At 41.9% G+C, this 17,998-nt stretch overlaps 1 long non-coding RNA gene across 2 annotated transcripts; it reads left to right on the top strand.

Moving 5' to 3' along the window:
* The first annotated feature begins 1,892 nt into the window (after positions 1–1,892).
* LOC107823105 (uncharacterized) lies at positions 1,893–14,474 on the top strand. 2 transcript variants are annotated; one of them, XR_001656559.2, is made up of 7 exons: positions 1,893–2,078; positions 2,198–2,247; positions 2,336–2,433; positions 6,041–6,111; positions 6,956–7,018; positions 7,571–7,780; positions 14,169–14,474. It is a non-coding gene; the product is annotated as an uncharacterized LOC107823105 (long non-coding RNA). The 2 variants fall into 2 exon arrangements; XR_001656558.2 differs by lacking the exon at positions 7,571–7,780.
* Positions 14,475–17,998: the final 3,524 nt, after the last annotated feature.

Raw genomic sequence — 17,998 nt, 5'->3', positions numbered from 1 at the left:
CCACAGTTCGCACATCTACCGGGGAAACTCCCTATATGTTGGTTCATGGTACAGAGGCAATCATTCCCGCCGAGGTAGAAATTCCCTCCTTGAGAATCATACAGGAAGCAGAACTTGACGATGCATAATGGGTAAAGAGTCGCCACGAGCAGTTAGCTCTTATAGTTGGGAAAAGAATGAATACAGTTTGCCATGGTCAACTTTATCAGAACCGAATGTCCAGAGCCTTCAATAAAAGGGTCAAGTCGAGACAGTTCTCACCAGGGAAGCTGGTGTTAAAAAAGAATGTACCGCATCAGGATGAAGCCAAATGGTTGTTCTCTCCCAACTGGCAAGGTCCATACATGGTTCACCGGGTTTTAACAGGAGGAGCCCTCGTACTTGCAGAAATGGACGGAGAAGTTTGGCCAAAGTCGATCAATTTTGATGCAGTGAAGCGATCCTATGTGTAACCCTTATTATTTCCTTATATGATGTAATTTGAATTACGCCTGGCCTGATTCCCATTTAAGAAGGGATACATAGGAAGCCATATGGGTTCGGTCACAATTAAATAAAAATTTTATTTCCACCGCCATTGGAAACTGGGGCAGAATTTTGAGGAGGACCCTCAAATTTTCGATGTTTATTTCAGCCATTTATCGCACGCAGCCGTCAGAAGCACCAGCCTAGTACACTGGGGTAGAATTTTGAGGAGGACCCTCAAAATTCCAGAGCGAGAGAGGTTGCAATGTCTTGAACCGCGTCGCAATCATCGGTTCATCTAAAGAAAAATATTGTCAATTATGTATTTATGTTACATTTTTACTAAATTATGCGTGACTATTATCAAAATTTCTTTGTTTAGCTACGCTACCCCAATGATACGCGACATCACCGAAAGCAGAGCTAAGAAGGAAAAGCAAAGTCCATGGGGATACGAGTTAACCTTTCCCCTCTACATAACTCACAATTTTTCTTTGGATGCAGGCACTCAAGTCGCAAAAATCATCAGATATGCTTATATACTCACACTTATCAAAAATACAACTCTCTGAACCATCGCCTATCTACAATTTCTATCCGTATGTGATATCCTCAGCAGCCACAATATCGCACTCAGATATCATCAATAAAGCTATCAGCTAAGAGATTCTACTACTATTCCTTTTACTTTTCTACACTACATAAGGCTACTATTCTGCCTTCCGAGACTAAGCTCTGTCTCCATCTGCATTTCCGTGTATTGCATAAGGTTATCTTTCTACCTTCCGAGGTTAAGCTCTACCTCCATCTGCATTTTTCTGCATTGCATAAGGCTACCTTTCTGCCTTCCGAGACTAAGCTATGTCTCCATCTGCATTTCTTGCATTGCATAAGGCTACCTTTCTGCCTTCCGAGGTTAAGCTCTACCACAATATGCATTTCCTGCATTGCATAAGGCTACCTTTCTGCCTTCTGATGTTAAGCTCTACCTTCATCTGCATTTTCTGCATTGCATAAGGCTACCTTTCTGCCTTTCGAAGTTAAGCTCACCTCCATCTGCATTTCTCTGCATTGCATAAGGCTATCTTTTTGTCTTCCGAGGCTAAGCTCTATTTCCATCATGCATAAGGCTACTATTCTGTGCACTACTACAAAAAAGGTCTTTGGCGGCAATTCTTTAGCGGCAATAAGGCAATGGTCGCTAATAAATTCTTTAAGCTTAAATATTAGCGGCATATGACCATTAGACAGTAAAAGATATTCTTTTACTGGAAATAAAAAATAATAGCCACTAAAAATTACTAATTAAAATTAATCTTTTATTATTTTAATTTTTAACTATCTGCAAAAAGCGAAAATCTTTCCCACCAATTTTTTGATTACTTTTATGTTTCCCTCCCCAATTAAAAATAATAGAACTAAAAACCTTATGATTCCATCCCCAATTAGAAAACAATAGAACTAAAAAAGCTCACTCCCCAGTTGAATGAAAAAAATAAAACAATCCTAAATCGCTGCTGAGAAAATCTAATACGTTGTTGCATCAAGGCAGTGCGATTTACAGTGCGTCAACGGCGCGCGAGTGCGTCAATGGCAGCCCACATTTTTCCCAGGTAAATTCTCTTGTCTTCGATTTGCAATCGATTTATAGTAGAATCGATTTCCCACTTGAATCAACTTCGCGCCTGAAAAACCTAACTCGTTGCTGCGTCAATGACAATGCGATTTACAGTGTGTCAACGACAGTGCGAGTGCATCAATAGCAGCCCATCTTTTTCCCAGGTAAATTATGTTCTCTTTGATTTACAATCGATTTACAGTAGAATTGACTTACAATAAATTAACTTGTCTTCATTCAATCGATTTACAGTAGATTTTGTATTGATGTCGGTCGATTGATTTACAATAAACCAGTTCCTAACTCGCTGTTCAACAGCCTGACGTAATGCCCGTCCATCTTCTTCCCCTGTTAAGTTCTCTTTTTCACCTGTTAAATCAGTCGTTTGCAATCAATTTACAGTAGATTTTGGATTGATTCCTGTCGATTGATTTACAATAAATTCTGTGTACATTAATCTGGCAAAAGTCATGTTATTATTTGGATGTAGAAAATCCTGATTTAGGAAATTTGTTTCGGCCGCTTATCTCTAATATATAAATTTCTCATTTGTTATAAACAATTTTTTGGGAAAGAAACTCATATAATTGCCGAGGTTAATATTCTTGTACATGGGATTCGTGTTCTGTATGAAACAATGTATGTAGCATGGACAGAGACTTTCAGATCCTTTAATAAGCATGGATGCCCTTTGTTACTTTAAGAATGACTTTCAAATGGTGTAAAACAGGCCCTCGACTATTCATATATTAGATTGGACTTTGTTAAGTGCTAAGATAAAGAATATAAATGTATAGAGTACCGTTGAGATATCTTTCTGATTGCAAAATCTATCTACAGCTATTATGGTGGAAGCTCTTGAAATATCTGATGATGTATTTAAGAGTAATTGGAGGACCAAAACTTTATAAAGAATATCGTAGAATAATTCGAATCAATCACTAGAAGTATTTACATGCATCTAAGCAGTATACTGCAATTTTATACACATGAGTGGACACAAGTGCATATACTGCACTCTTAAACTTTAAAGTTTATCTCACATGCTGTCAGAGAATGTGTGTCAGAATATACAGCCATACTGACTGCAATGCCTGGACATAATGTTAGTGTTGTTCCTGAAAAGTTGGTTTTCAGAGACAAGTATGAAAAGCAAAGCTACAAGCTGAGGATAGAATGTCCAAAACTAATGAATGATTTTCTTGTTCATGGTTATTTAAGTTGGCCGGAAAAGGGAGGTAAATATGTGAGTCTAACCCAGAAGAATAGTTAATGTCTAATTCCCCGGCAACGGCGCCAAAAACTTGTTGCGACCAAAACACTCACGCAAGTGTACGCGATCGACAAGTAATATAGTAGTAAGTAAAGTATCGTTCCCACGAGGAATTGTGATCAACTTATCGACTGATGTAGACTCAAACAATTATCAATTCAAGCTAAATTATCACAAAATATATAAAGAACCAATTTACAATTTACTTAGTAATTAAACAATAATTCAATACAAAATTACTACACCAATTTCACAATATATTTATAACAATTTGGATAAATATATTCCCGGGTCATGGACTTGCTAGAAATTATGCTACTATTTTAGCTTAAAATTGATTTATTGAATTATCCGGGTTATTGATTATAGGGTTAATAATATTTATAAGAATCTTTCGAGTTCTTATGCATCTATTCAAATTAAACTAATACCTATATGTCTTTGGTATTAATATTAGCAAGAATGCATTTACAACTCCTATTTTTCAACCAAACAAGGCAATTAAGTATATGTCTGTCTTAATTGCAATATATCACAATTGATTGAATGTCTTCTACTTTACGTTCTTATAGCTCATAACAGTATTAGCTAATTGAGCTGTCATGTTAGACGATTGTGTGCTTTTAGCTTGCCACTTGAAATCTTCCTTTCATATGACTTGCTGATGGTCAATTCTGGTGACAATAAAAATGCAGTTATGGGTAAATGCATCTTTATCTAAACTGAAGAAGCCATTCCAATCTTTTTTTATCTTTAAGTAATTATAAATCATGAGAGGGAGAAAAATTAGTCACATAATTGAAGCTATTACATGAATGCATTCCATTTGTTGGATAGATACTTACCAATGATGAAGAGGGAGGCCTTCCAAACACCAGTTGAATCCCTAAGAGGAACTCTTCCTTTATGATCGACAGAAGAATCATAAACCCATTTTCCCCATCTATTTCTACTGATTAACATTTGAGGCTAAGGAATAAGTGAATTCCATGAAGTAGAACTCAAAGTCCGGGACTATGAATTGGATCAGTATGGTGTTGTAAACAATGCTATTTATGCAAGTTATTGCCAACATTGTAAGGTTTTCTGTTTCAATCTGCACTCAAGTGATTTACCCCTAGCATATTAAACTCGTGCTATCATTCATCAAATAAAGATTATACCTGTGCTTTTTCTTTAATGAAAAAGGAAAATTCTGATCAGGGGAGAAAACCCTATAGGTAACTGATATTAGTGGAAATTAATGGAAAATGATCTTTTATATCTGTTCTATTTTACTTTTTGTGACCGTATAGTTAGCTCATCTGTTAGCCTTGATTATGGAATTTGTTTTCTCTCTGAATAACTTGAGATTATGTTATCTAAAATTTTGTGATGACCCGGCCGGTCGTCTTTGGAATTTATGCCCCGTTCCCCCATTAACTGCTTCCCCTAAGTTCGTTTCTGCTATTTTGGTTTGTCGGGACGTTCGGTGTGAGAATTCAGAGTGTTTTGGGACACTTAGTCCCGAAACGAGAGCGTGTTGGAAAGTGGTCCGTAATCGGAACAGTGTGAAGACAACCTCGGAATGTAAATCTGATGGTTCTGTTAGCTCCGTTAGGTGATTTCGGGGTTGGAAGCGTGTTCGGGATGTATTTTGAATGTCCGTAGCTCATTTAGGCTAGAAATGTCAAAAGTTAGAATTTGGAGGTTTCCGGTTCGATAGTGAAGTTTTGATCCGAGGGTCAGAACGGGATTACGGAAGTTGTTGTAGCACTGTCATGTCATTTGGGACGTGCGTGCAAAGTTTCAGGTCAATTGGACGAGTGTTGATGAGGTTTTGGATATAAAGCGTGTTTTGGATGAACTTGAATGTTCTTAGGCTTGAATCTTTGATTTAATCGAGGTTTCGATGTTTTTTTAGGTGTCTTAAGAATTGGTACAAGTTTGGATGATATTATGAGTTATGTCCGCGGGTTTGGTTGAGGTCCCGGGGGCCTCGGGATGATTTTGGGTGGTTAACGGAGGAAAATTTGAAGTATTGCAGCAGCTGATATTTCTCTCTTCTGGTATTTCTCATCGCAGAAGCGTTTCCAGGCTTTTTCCCAGGAACCGCAGAAGCGGTCCCTTTTCCGCATAAGCGGCACCGCCAAAGCGGGATTGGCACTGCAAAAGCGGACTCAGGTCCCTTAAGTGAAAACCGCAGGAGCGGCCCTTGTTTCGCAGAAGCGGTACCTTATCCGCAAAAGCGGAAATGACTATTCAGAAATAGTAAAATCGAGGGTTAAGTTTCAAAAGTTGGAAAATCAATTGAGAGCTCGGGAGAAGGCGATTTTGAGTGTGTTTTGAAGAGAAGATCATTGGGTAGGGTTGCTTTGACACCTTCTAGTTATATATCATCATTATATATTTAATTACACCATTAAAATTCGAATTGAGGACCAAAAATTGGATAATTTGGGTAAAACTTCTTTGGCTAAACTATTGAGTTTTAAAGGGGCATTTGACCTCCGATTTGGGAGATTTTTATATGGTTAGACTCGTGAGAGTACGCGGTTTTTGAAAATGTGAAAATTATTCGACTCCGAGACATTGTCCTGAGGAGCGTTTTGGTCATTTTACCTATTTTCGCGCCTTAGCTTTAATTTTAATAGTGGAATTGGTTACTTGCAATGTTATTTACAATATGTAATTGGTTTGAATAGATTTGGGCCACTCGGAGTTGGATACTTGTGGCGAGGGCATCGTTTCTTAGTGATTTTTGTACCGGTTCGAGGTAAGTGGCTTGTTTAACTTTGTGTGGGGGACCTCTCCCCTTAGGATATCTTGATTGTTGTTTAAATGCCTTGTGCGCGAGGTGACGAGCGTGCACTTGTGCTAATTGTTGAAAATTCACCTTACTTGACTTATTTAGGCTGTGTTTCTTCACGTATTTAACTATTAAAAATGCAATTTCACTTGTTTTAGCTTAGGCAAAGCATGTTAGTAACTTATTTGCTCAATTTGACTAAATTGCAATGTCTGTCTTTTCGTGAAGCATGCTAGACTCTAGATTCTACCTGTTGTCTGTTCTTAGCTTCTTTTGTTCAATATTGAATTGTTGTGATGTGTTTATGATTGGGTCTACGGGACGGCATCCCTGGAGTTCCCTTGTACGTATTATGTTCTGAGATTGGAAGTGCGGGATACTAAGTGATCTCCGGCACAGGATTGATTAAATGGAGGATACTAGGAGATCCTCGGGATACTTGGAGATCCCTCGTGATTAAATGGAGGATACTAGGAAATCCTCGGGATACTTGGAGATCCCTTGTGTATATGATGAGGATACCAGGAGATCCTCGGGATACCAGGAGATCCCCTATGATAAATAGCCTGTAGTGATTATTCTTGTATTCCTAGATTGTATTTGCAGCCTGTTTCCGTTCTACTTATTATTTTTGCTAGATACTCGAGATTTACTGTACTCCTACTATCTATTCATTTCATATTTATTTTTATGTTTATCTCAGTAGGACCTCGACCTTCCTCGTCACTACCCAACCGAGGTTAGGCTTGGCGCTTACTGAGTACCACTGTGGTGTACTCACGCCTTTTCTGCGCATGTTTTTCATGTGCAGATCCAGGTACTTCTGAGCAGGCGTACCGCTAGTAGCTGTTAGGGAGCATATTGGAGACTTGAGGTATACATCTGCTACGTCCGCAGATCCGCAAAGTCTCCTTCTCATTATATCCATAGATATTAGCTGTCATTTCGATCCCTTTTGTGTTAGACTACTCTGGTGACTAGAGCAGTGTATCATTTCTTATGGCATGTGTTGCCCGTGGGTTTCCGGGTCTTGGTGGTTATTCAGTATTCTGTATTAAAGTGTATGTGCCAGGAGGCAAACCGATACATTTCCTTTATGTTATTCGGCATTCTACTATTGTTTTTCGTGAAAAGTGTTAATTTCGCAATGTGTTAGGCTTACCTAGTCGCGAAGACTAGGTACCGTTACGACCGGTTCACAATTGGTGAACTAGGGTCGTGACAAGTTGGTATCAGAGCTCTAGGTTCATAGGAGTCATGGAACACATGTCGGTTTATTATAATCTCACTGATCGGTACGGAGACGTATGTACTTATCTACGGGAGGCTATGTAACTGTTTAGGAAAAATCTTCACTTCATTGAATTCTTTGTCGTGCTATATTTTTGACATCGACTCTAAACTTATGTCTTCTATTCTCTCACAGATGGTGAGGACACGCACGACCCAGGACGATCAGGCACCCGCACCCCCTCCTGTAGCCGCTAGAGGTAGGGGCCGGGGCAGGGGTCGTGGACGTGCGCGGGGTGCAGCCAGAGCACCTGCGTGAGCCGCCACCGAGGTACCACCAGCGGATCTAGCCAAGACTCAGGCACCTAACACGCCCACAGTCACCACTACTCCAGCTGTTCAGGAGGTATTGGCATAGTTTATAAGCATGTATACTACGCTGTCACAGGCAGGGTTACTTCCCCTTCCTACAGCCACGTCCCAGGCTGGGGGAGGAGCCCAGACTCCCGCAACCCGCACTCCAGAGCAGAAGGTGCATATGGGACAAATTCCAGATATTATCCCTGTCCAGCCTGCGGTACCAGTTCAGCCCGAGTATGGGGCACCTGCTTCTGAGGATGAGCAGCGTAGACTGGAGAGGTTCAAGAAGTATGACCCTCCTATTTTCAGCGGACTAGCTACAGATGATGCTTTGGGGTTTCTGGAGGATTGTCACCGCATCTTTCGCACCATGGGTATTACTGCCTCGAGCGGGGTTTCTTTCGCAACTTTCTAGCTTCGGGGAGCCGCCTATGACTGGTGGCGCACCTTTGAGTTAGACAGTCCGGACGAGGATGCCTCCCTAACTTGGACTCAGTTTTCAGATATGTTTCAGAGGGAGTTTGTTCCCCACAACCTCCGAGATGCATGGTGTGCGGAGTTTGAGCATTTGCGCCAGGGCCCTATGACTGTCTCTGAGTATGCCATCCGTTATACTAGGTTGGCCAGGCATGCGCCGGCTTTGGTGGCTACTGTTCGTGAGAGGGTTCGCCAGTTTATTGAGGGTCTTATTCCTTCCATCAGGTTTGGCATGGCTCGAGAGTTGGAGATGGATATACCCTATCAGCAGGTAGTGAGCATAGCCAGGAGGATAGAGGGCATGCATGCTAGAGAGCGAGAGGAGAGAGAGGCCAAGAGGTCTCGAGAGTCGGCTCATTACTCTGGTACCCGCACATCAACATCAGGACGTCATGGTAGGGGCTATACGGGTCGCCCCGTTCACTCAGCTCTTCTTTCATCCAGCAGTACTCCAGCTCCTCCCAGATTTCAGGAGCCTTATTATGCACCTTCAATTTCAAGTGTGGCTCCTACGCGGGGTACTTCCAAAGGTCAGTCTAAAAGGGGTGGGTCCAGTCAGTCATAGCCACCACGCCCTCCCATAGCTTGTTATGAGTGCAGGGATACCCGCCATGTGGTGAGGGATTGCCCTAGGCTTGGAAGAAGTGCACCTCCACAGCATTCTTAGCAGCAGCATACACAGTGGGATTCTCAGGCCATCGTTCCAGCTCTAGCTGCCACCCCACCTACCCATCCAGCCAGGGGCGGAGATCGGGGAGATAAGGGTCACCCTCGAGGAAGGGGCCGGGCCAGATTTTATGCCATTCCTGATCGTGTTGAGGTTGTCGCCTCCGATTCTATTATCACAAGTATTATATTGGTTAGTCACAAAGAGGCATCAGTTCTATTCGATTCAGGCTCTACTTATTGTTACATATCATCTTATTTTGCTCCGCATTTGGGTACATCCCGAGAGACCTTGAGCTCTCCAGTTTATGTTTCTACTCCCGTGGGAGATTCCCTTGTTGTGGACCGCGTATATCTGTCATGTTTGGTTATTATTCGTGGTTTTGAGACCAGGGCAGATCTTCTATTACTTGATATGGTTTATTTCGATATTATCTTGGGCATGGACTGGTTGTCGCCCTAGTATGCTATTCTTGATTGTCACGCTAAAACCGTGATACTGGCTATGCCAGGTATTCCACATATTGAGTGGAGTGGTACTTTTGATCACACTCCCAGTAGAGTTATATCCTTTCTTAAAGCTCAGCGTATGGTTGAGAAGGGGTGCGCCGCGTATTTAGCTTATGTGAGAGATGTCAGTGCTGATACCTCTTCTGTTGACTCTGTCCCGGTAGTACGGAATTTCCCAGATGTGTTTACAGTTGATCTTTTGGGCATGCCGTCCGATCGGGACATTGATTTTGGTATTGATTTTTTGTCGGGCACTTAGCCCATATCCATTCCTCCTTACCGTATGGCTCCTCCTGAGTTGAAGGAGTTGAAGGATCAGTTACAAGAATTGCTTGATAAGGGTTTTATTCGACCCAGTGTTTCACCGTGGGGTGCTCCTGTCTTGTTCATAAAGAAAATGGTGGTTCTATGCGCATGTGTATCGATTATCGTCAGTTGAACAAGGTTACAGTGAAGAACCGATATCCTTTGCCTCGTATCGATGATCTATTTGACCAGCTTCAGGGCGCACAGGTGTTTTCTAAGATTGATTTGTGCTCAAGTTATAACCAGCTAAAGATTCAGGAGCCGGATATCCCGAAAACTGCTTTCAGGACTTGGTATGGTCATTACGAGTTCCTTGTCATGTTATTTGGGCTGACCAACGCCCCAGCAGCTTTTATGCATTTGATGCACAGTGTATTCAGGCTCTATCTCGACTCATTTGTCATTGTTTTCATAGATGATATTCTTGTATACTCCCGGAGTCGGGAAGATCATGAGTAGCACCTGAGGACAGTGCTTCAGACCCTGAGGGAAAAGACATTATATGCAAAGTTCTCAAAGTGTGAGTTTTGGTTGAGTTCTGTGGCATTCCTAGGCCACGTGGTATCGAGTGAGGGCATTCGGGTGGATCCGAAGAAGGTGGAGGTCGTGCAGAGTTGGCCCAGGCCCTCCTCAGCTACAGAGATCCGCAGTTTCCTTGGCTTGGCGGGGTATTACCATCGTTTTGTGGAGGGGTTCTCATCGATTGCAGCCCCTATGACTAGATTGGCCCAGAAGGGTGCTCCTTTTCAGTGGTCAGACGAGTGTGAGGCGAGCTTCCAAAAGCTCAAGAAGGCTTTGACTTCAGCCCCTATTCTGATTTTCCCTACTGGTTCGGGGTCCTATACAGTTTATTGTGATGCTTCACGAGTTGGACTTGGAGCGGTGTTGATGCAGGACGGTAAGGTGATTGCCTACGCGTCCAGACAGTTGAAGGTACATGAAAATAACTATCCTGTCCATGACCTTGAGTTAGCTGCTATTGTTCATGCCTTGAAGATCTGGCGTCATTATTTGTACGATGTGCCTTGTGAGATTTATACGGATCATCGGAGTTTACAGCACTTGTTCAAGAAAAAGGATCTGAACTTGCGCCAGAGGAGATGGTTGGAGCTACTGAAGGATTATGATATCACTATTCTTTATCACCCGGGCAAGGCCAATGTGGTAGCCGATGCCTTGAGTCACCGGACGGAGCACCAGAGACCGGGAGGGTTACTCCAGCAGATGGAGATTCCGGAGTGGAAATGGGAGAAGATCACTATGGATTTTGTAACTGGTCTCCCTCTAATGGCGAAGAAATTTGATTCTATTTGGGTTGTTATGGATCGGCTGACCAAGTCCGCTCATTTCATTCCAGTGTGTACTTCTTACTCAGCGGAGCGGTTAGCGGGGATTTATATCAGGGAGATTGTCCGTCTACATGGCATTCCAGTTTCTATCATCTCAGACGGGGGTTCAGTGTTTACATCACGGTTCTGGAGAGCCGTCCAGCACGAGTTAGGTACACGGGTGACTATGAGTACAGCTTTTCACCCTCGGACGGAAGGACAGTCCGAGCATACTATTCAGATTCTTGAGGATATGCTCCGTGCGTGTGTGATTGAGTTTAGAGGGTCTTGGGATCAGTTCTTGCCATTGGCTGAGTTTGCGTACAACAACAGTTATCAGTCCAGTATTCAGATGGCGTCGTATGAGGCCTTATATGGCAGGAGAGGCAGATCCCCGGTGGGTTGGTTCGAGCCGGGTGAGGCCAGGCTATTGGGCACTGATTTGGTCCAGGATGCGGTCGAGAATGTTAAGGTGATTCAGGATAGACTCCGTACGGCCCAGTCCAGACAGAAGAGTTACGCGGAACGGAAGGTTCGTGATGTTTCCTTTATGGTTGGTGAGTGGGTTTTGCTTCGGGTCTCACCTATGAAAGGCGTCATGAGGTTTGGAAAGAAAGGGAAGTTAAGCCCGAGGTTCATTAGCCCATTTGATATTTTGAAGCGTGTTGGGGAGGTTGATTATGAGCTTGCGTTACCTCCCAGTTTGGCCGAGGTTCATCCGGTATTTCATGTCTCGATGCTTCGGAGGTATCACGGTGACCCGTCTCATGTGTTATAGTTCACTTCAGTCCAGTTGGACAATGACTTGTCCTATGTTGAGGAACCAGTGGAAATATTAGACAGGCAGGTCCGAAAGCTCAGGTCAAAGGATATAGCTTCAGTAAAGGTTCAGTGGCGGGGTCAGCCGGCCAAGGAGGCGACTTGGGAGACCGAGCGAGATATGCGCAGCCGATACCCTCGTCTTTTTGCTACTTCAGGTATGTTCTCTATGCTCGTTCGAGGACGAATGAATGTTTAAGTGTAGGAGGATGTGACGACCCGGTCAGTCGTCTTTGGAATTTATGCCCCGTTCCCCCATTAACTGCTTCCCACTAAGTTCATTTCTGCTATTTTGGTTTGTCAGAACGTTCGGTGTGAGAATTCGGAGTGTTTTGGGACACTTAGTCCCTAAACGAGAGCTTAAGTGTTGGAAAGTGGTCCGTAACCGGAACAGTGTGAAGACGACCTCGGAATGGAAATTCGATGGTTCCGTTAGCTCTGTTAGGTGATTTCGGGGTCGGGAGCGTGTTCGGGATGTATTTTGGATGTCCGTAGCTCATTTAGGCTAGAAATGTCAAAAGTTAGAATTTGGAGGTTTCTGGTCCGATAGTGAAGTTATGATCCGATGGTCGGAACGGGATTCCGGAAGTTGTTGTAGCACCGTCATGTCATTTGGGACGTGCGTGCAAAGTTTCAGGTCAATCGGACGAGTGTTGATGAGGTTTTGGATCGAAAGCGTGTTTTGGATGAACTTGAATGTTCTTAGGCTTGAATCTTTGATTTAATCGAGGTTTCGGTGTTTTTTTAGGTGTCTTAAGAATTGGTACAAGTTTGGATGATGTTATTAGTTATGTCCGTGGGTTTGGTTGAGGTCTCGGGGGCCTCGGGATGATTTCGGGTGGTTAACGGAGGAAAATTTGATGTATTGCAGCAGTTGATATTTCTCTCTGGTATTTTCACTTTTGCGGCTTGGAACCCGCAGAAACTGCTTTCTCATCGCATAAGCGTTTCCAGGCTTTTTCCCAGGAACCGCAGAAGCGGTCCCTTTTTTCGCATAAGCGGCACCGCAGAAGCGGGATTGGCACCGCAAAAGCGGACTCAGGTCCCTTAAGTGAAAACCGCAGGAGCAGCCCTTGTTTCACAGAAGCGAGACCGCAGAAGCGGTCCCTTATCCGCAAAAGCGGAAATGACTGTTCAGAAATAGTAAAATCGAGGGTTAAGTTTCAAAAGTTGGAAAATCAATTGAGAGCTTGGGAGATGGCGATTTTGAGTGGGTTTTGAAGAGAAGATCATTGGGTAACGTTGCTTTGACCCCTTCTAGTTATATATCATCATTATTTAGTTAATTATACCATTAAAATTCGAATTGAGGACCAAAAATTGGATAATTTGGGTAAACCTTTTTTGGCTAAACTATTGAGTTTTGAAGGGGCATTTGACCTCTGATTTGGGAGATTTTTATATGGTTAGACTCATGAGAGTACGAGATTTTTGAAAATGTGAAAATTATTCGATTCCGAGACGTTGTCCTGAGGGGCGTTTTGGTCATTTTACCTATTTTCGCGTCTTAGCTTTAATTTTAATAGTGGAATTGGTTACTTGCGATGTTATTTACAATATGTAATTAGTTTGAATAATTACATATCTTGACTGCTGTTTAAATGCCTTGTGCGCGAGGTGACGAGCGTGTACTTGTACTAATTGTTTAAAATTCACCTTACTTGACTTATTTAGGCTGTGTTTCTTCATGTATTTAACTGTTAAAAATGCAATTTCACTTGTTTTAGCTTAGGGAAAGCATGTTAGTAACTTATTTGCTCTATTTGACTAAATTGCAATATCTGCCTTTTCGTGAAGCATGCTAGACTCTAGATTCTACCTGTTGTCTGTTCTTAGCTTCTTTTGTTCAATATTGAATTGATGTGATGTGTTTACGATTGGGTCTACCGGACGGCATCCCGGCAGCTCCCCTGTACGTATTATGTTCTGAGATTGGAAGTGCGGGATACTAAGAGATCTCCGGCACAGGATTGATTAAATGTAGGATATTAGGAGATTCTCGGGATACTTGGAGATCCCTTGTGTATATGATGAGGTTACCAGGAGATCCTCGGGATACCAGGAGAACCCCGATGATAAATAGCCTGTAGTGATTGTTCTTGTATTAGTAGATTGTATTTGTAGCCTGTTTCCGTTCTACTTATTATTTTTGATAGATACTCGAGATTTACTGTACTCCTACTGTCTATTCATTTCATATTTATTTTTATGTTTATCTCAGTAGGGCCTCGACCTTCATCTCACTACCCAATCGAGGTTAGGCTTGACACTTACTGAGTACCGCTGTGGTGTACTCACGCCTCTTCTGCGCATGTTTTTCATGTGCAGATCCAGGTACTTCTGAGCAGGCGTGCCGCCAGTAGCTTTCAGGGAGCATATTGGAGACTTGAGGTATACATCTGCTACGTCCGCAGATCCGCAAAGTCTCCTTCTCATTCTATCCATAGATATTAGTTGTCATTTTGATCCCTTTTGTATTAGACTACTCTGGTGACTAGAGCAGTGTATGATTTCTTATGGCCTGTGTTGCCCGTGGGTTTCCGGGTCTTGGTGGTTATTCAGTATTCTGTATTAAAGTGTATGTGCCAGGCGGCAAACCTATACATTTCCTTTATGTTATTCGGCATTCTACTATTGTTTTTCGTGAAAAGTGTTAATTCCGCAATGTGTTAGGCATACCTAGTTGTGAAGACTAGGTGCCTTCATGACAGGTTCACAATTGGTGAACTAGGGTCGTGACAAATTTGAATAATGAATATGATTTGCTTTGCTCCGCTAATTTGTAAAATATTGTTGAATCCCAAAATCGAGGGGAATTTTGTGGTTAATAACTGTTTGAATATTATTTTCTACACATACTGTACTTAAGGATAACAGCCTATATGCACTTCGTATGTGAACTTAGAAAAACCGTCTCTATAAGCTTTTGATTGCCGCAACTGTTATTTTGCCAGAAATTTGCTCAGCTGTAAATTATATCTCATTTCGAAAAGGAGGTCAGTTTAATTAATCTAATGATATGTCTATTCAAAATGTTGTGACGTAATTGTCATGGATCTTTACTTATGATGCTTAACCAAGGTTTATCACAAATTCAAGTCTTTCCAATGTAATAACTATTATGCGTGCTGTGTTTGTACTGATTGAGAATCTTACTTAACCAATATAAATTTTATGGTTTTACCATAAATTTATATCACACGTTGCTAGTTCCTCCACTGTTGTTGGTTACTCTTTGCTTTGCTCCACTAACTCTTTTCCTTTTCGTGAGAAAATTAACGCGGGAAAACAGGAAGTGCAAACTCAAATTTTTTAATCAAAGTATTTTGTCAAGATCATTACTTCTAAGATTTAGCATAACTCTTTATCTTTGTCAAAATTATTACTTTAAAGGATTTAAACTATAGCTCAATAAGAAAACTGATTTAAACTAACTGCTGAAGAGAGTTTCTTATGGTAAATTCTAATAATTGGGGCTAGTGTATGTAATCACCCATGACAAGAATGGATTGCGCTAGTGGTGAGCACCCTCCACTTCCAACCAAGAGGTTATGAGTTCGAGTCATCCCAAGAGCAAGGTGGGGAGTTCTTGGAGGGAGGGATGTCGAGGGTCTGTCGGAAACAGACTCTCTACCCCGGGGTAGGGGTAAGGTCTGCGTACACACTATCCTTCCCGGACACCACTGGTGGGATTATACTGGGTTGTTATTGTTGCTGTAACATTTGAGGCTAAGTCATTATTACTGGATAAGTGGAGAAGTGATCCAGCTTCAATTAAAGAAGAGATATTTGTTGAAGTTTGGCAAAATGCCAAAGTCCCACATTGGTTGGGAGTTAAGTTTGGGGGGGATTTTTCCCCTATAAAAGAAGGCCTAATGTTTAGGATTGAAATACACCTCTCATTTGCCTTCTCATCTGTTTAAGGCATTTGTATCTTCTCTCTTTAGTATTATTTCACTTGTATTTTTGGAGTGAAATAAAATATTGGTTGTGTCCGAGGAGTAGGCAAAATTAGCCGAACCTCGTAAATTCTGGTGTTCCCTTTATTGTTGTTTTATTGTCTTATTTATTATTTGGTGGCTGTCATAATTTTTGGTATAGTAGTTGTGACTTATTCACACTATATACATTTGGCTTCCGCAACAATTGGTATCAGAGCCAAGGTACTGTCTAAGTATGCTCTGTGGTTGCAGCATAGTCTGATCTTCCACATCAGAAAAGATTTATCTTGGTAACTGAGTCAAGGTTCTGTCTGAGTATGCTCTGTAGTTGCAGCTTAGTCTGATCTTCTACATCAGAAAGGAAATAATCTTGATTTGTGTCGTCAGCTATTAAATAATATTTGTGTCAAATATGGGGGACAATAAACAAGAAGAATCTACATCAAGTGTCAACAATACGCCATCATTGGCATCTTCGCTTATGACAAGAATTGTGTCAAATGCGAAATTTGCGGTCGAAATATTTGACGGGTCCGGACATTTTGGGATGTGGCAAGGCGAGGTTCTAGATGTCCTTTTTCAACAAGGGCTAGATCTGGCCATTGAAGAAAAGAAACCAGATGTTATTGGAGAAGAAGATTGGAGAATTATCAACCGTGTTGCTTGCGGTACCATTCGATCCTACCTTGCTAGAGAGCAGAAATATCCATACACAAAGGAAACTTCTGCAAGTAAATTATGGAAAGAACTGAAGGATAATTTTTTGAAGAAAAATAGTCAAAATAAATTGTACATGAAGAAGAGACTGTTTCACTTCACCTATGTTCCTGGTACCACGATGAATGAACATATCACCAGTTTCAATAAGTTGGTCACAGATTTGCAAAATATGGATACGACTTATGATGATGGTGACTTGGCCTTGATGTTGTTGGCGTCACTTCCTGATGAGTACGAGCACCTTGAAACTACTCTACTTCATGGAAATGACGAAGTTTCTCTTAGAGAAGTTTGTTCGGCTTTGTACAGCTATGAACAAAGAAAGCGAGAAAAACAGAAGGGCGGAGAAGGAGAAGCATTATTTGTGAGGGGTCGTCCTCAAAGTCAAACGAGGACAAAGAAGGGAAGATCCAAGTCAAGATCCAGACCCAGCAAAGATGAATGTGCCTTTTGTCGAGAAAAAGGGCACTGGAAGAAAGACTGTCCGAAGTTGAAGAATAAGGCCAAACATAACAATGGAAAGGCTATTATGGATTCAAATGTAGCTGATTGTGATGATTCAGACTTCTCATTAGTTACAACAGAGTCATCAACATCATCAGACATATGGTTGATGGACTCGGCTTGTAGCTATCATATGTGTCCCAACAGGGACTGGTTCGTGGAATTTGAAGAAGGAGAATATGGAGTCATCCATACAGCGGACAACAGCCCTCTTACCTCATATGGCATTGGTTCAATACGATTAAGGAACCATGATGGAATGATTAGAACATTGATAGATGTTCGATATGTACCGGATTTGAAGAAGAATCTCATCTCTGTGGGAGCCCTAGAATCAAAAGGGTTCAAAATCATTGCAGAAAATGGAGTGATGAGAGTATGCTCCGGTGCACTAGTGGTAATGAAGGCTAATCGGAAGAATAATAATATGTACCGCTATCGTGGCAGTACAGTTATTGGGACAGCGACAGTAACATCCAGTGACGACAAAGAGGCAGAAGCAACCAAGCTATGGCACATGCGCTTGGGACATGCTGGAGGAAAATCCTTGAAAACTCTATCAGATCAAGGATTGTTAAAAGGAGTAAAGGCTTGCAACTTGGAGTTTTGTGAGCATTGTGTTAAAGGGAAACAGACAAGGGTTAAATTTGGTACAGCGATCCATAATACTAAAGGCATTTTGGATTATGTACACTCTGATGTTTGGGGTCCTTCCAAAACACCTTCATTGGGTGGGAAGCACTATTTTGTAACCTTTGTTGATGATTTTTCCCGAAGAGTATGGGTGTATACAATGAAGAGCAAAGATGAAGTGTTGGGAATTTTTCTCAAATGGAAGATGATGGTGGAGAATCAGACAGGCAGGAGAATCAAGTGTATTCGCACAGACAATGGAGGTGAATACAAAAATGATCATTTCAATAAGGTCTGTGAAAATGATGGCATCATCCGACACTTCACTGTTAGACATACACCACAACAGAATGGAGTGGC

This window comes from Nicotiana tabacum, chromosome 6, assembly GCF_000715075.1.
Source record: "Nicotiana tabacum cultivar K326 chromosome 6, ASM71507v2, whole genome shotgun sequence".
Taxonomy (NCBI): domain Eukaryota; kingdom Viridiplantae; phylum Streptophyta; class Magnoliopsida; order Solanales; family Solanaceae; genus Nicotiana; species Nicotiana tabacum.
Note: the sequence above shows the minus strand (reverse complement) of the source record. Positions and strands in the feature narration are given on the sequence as shown.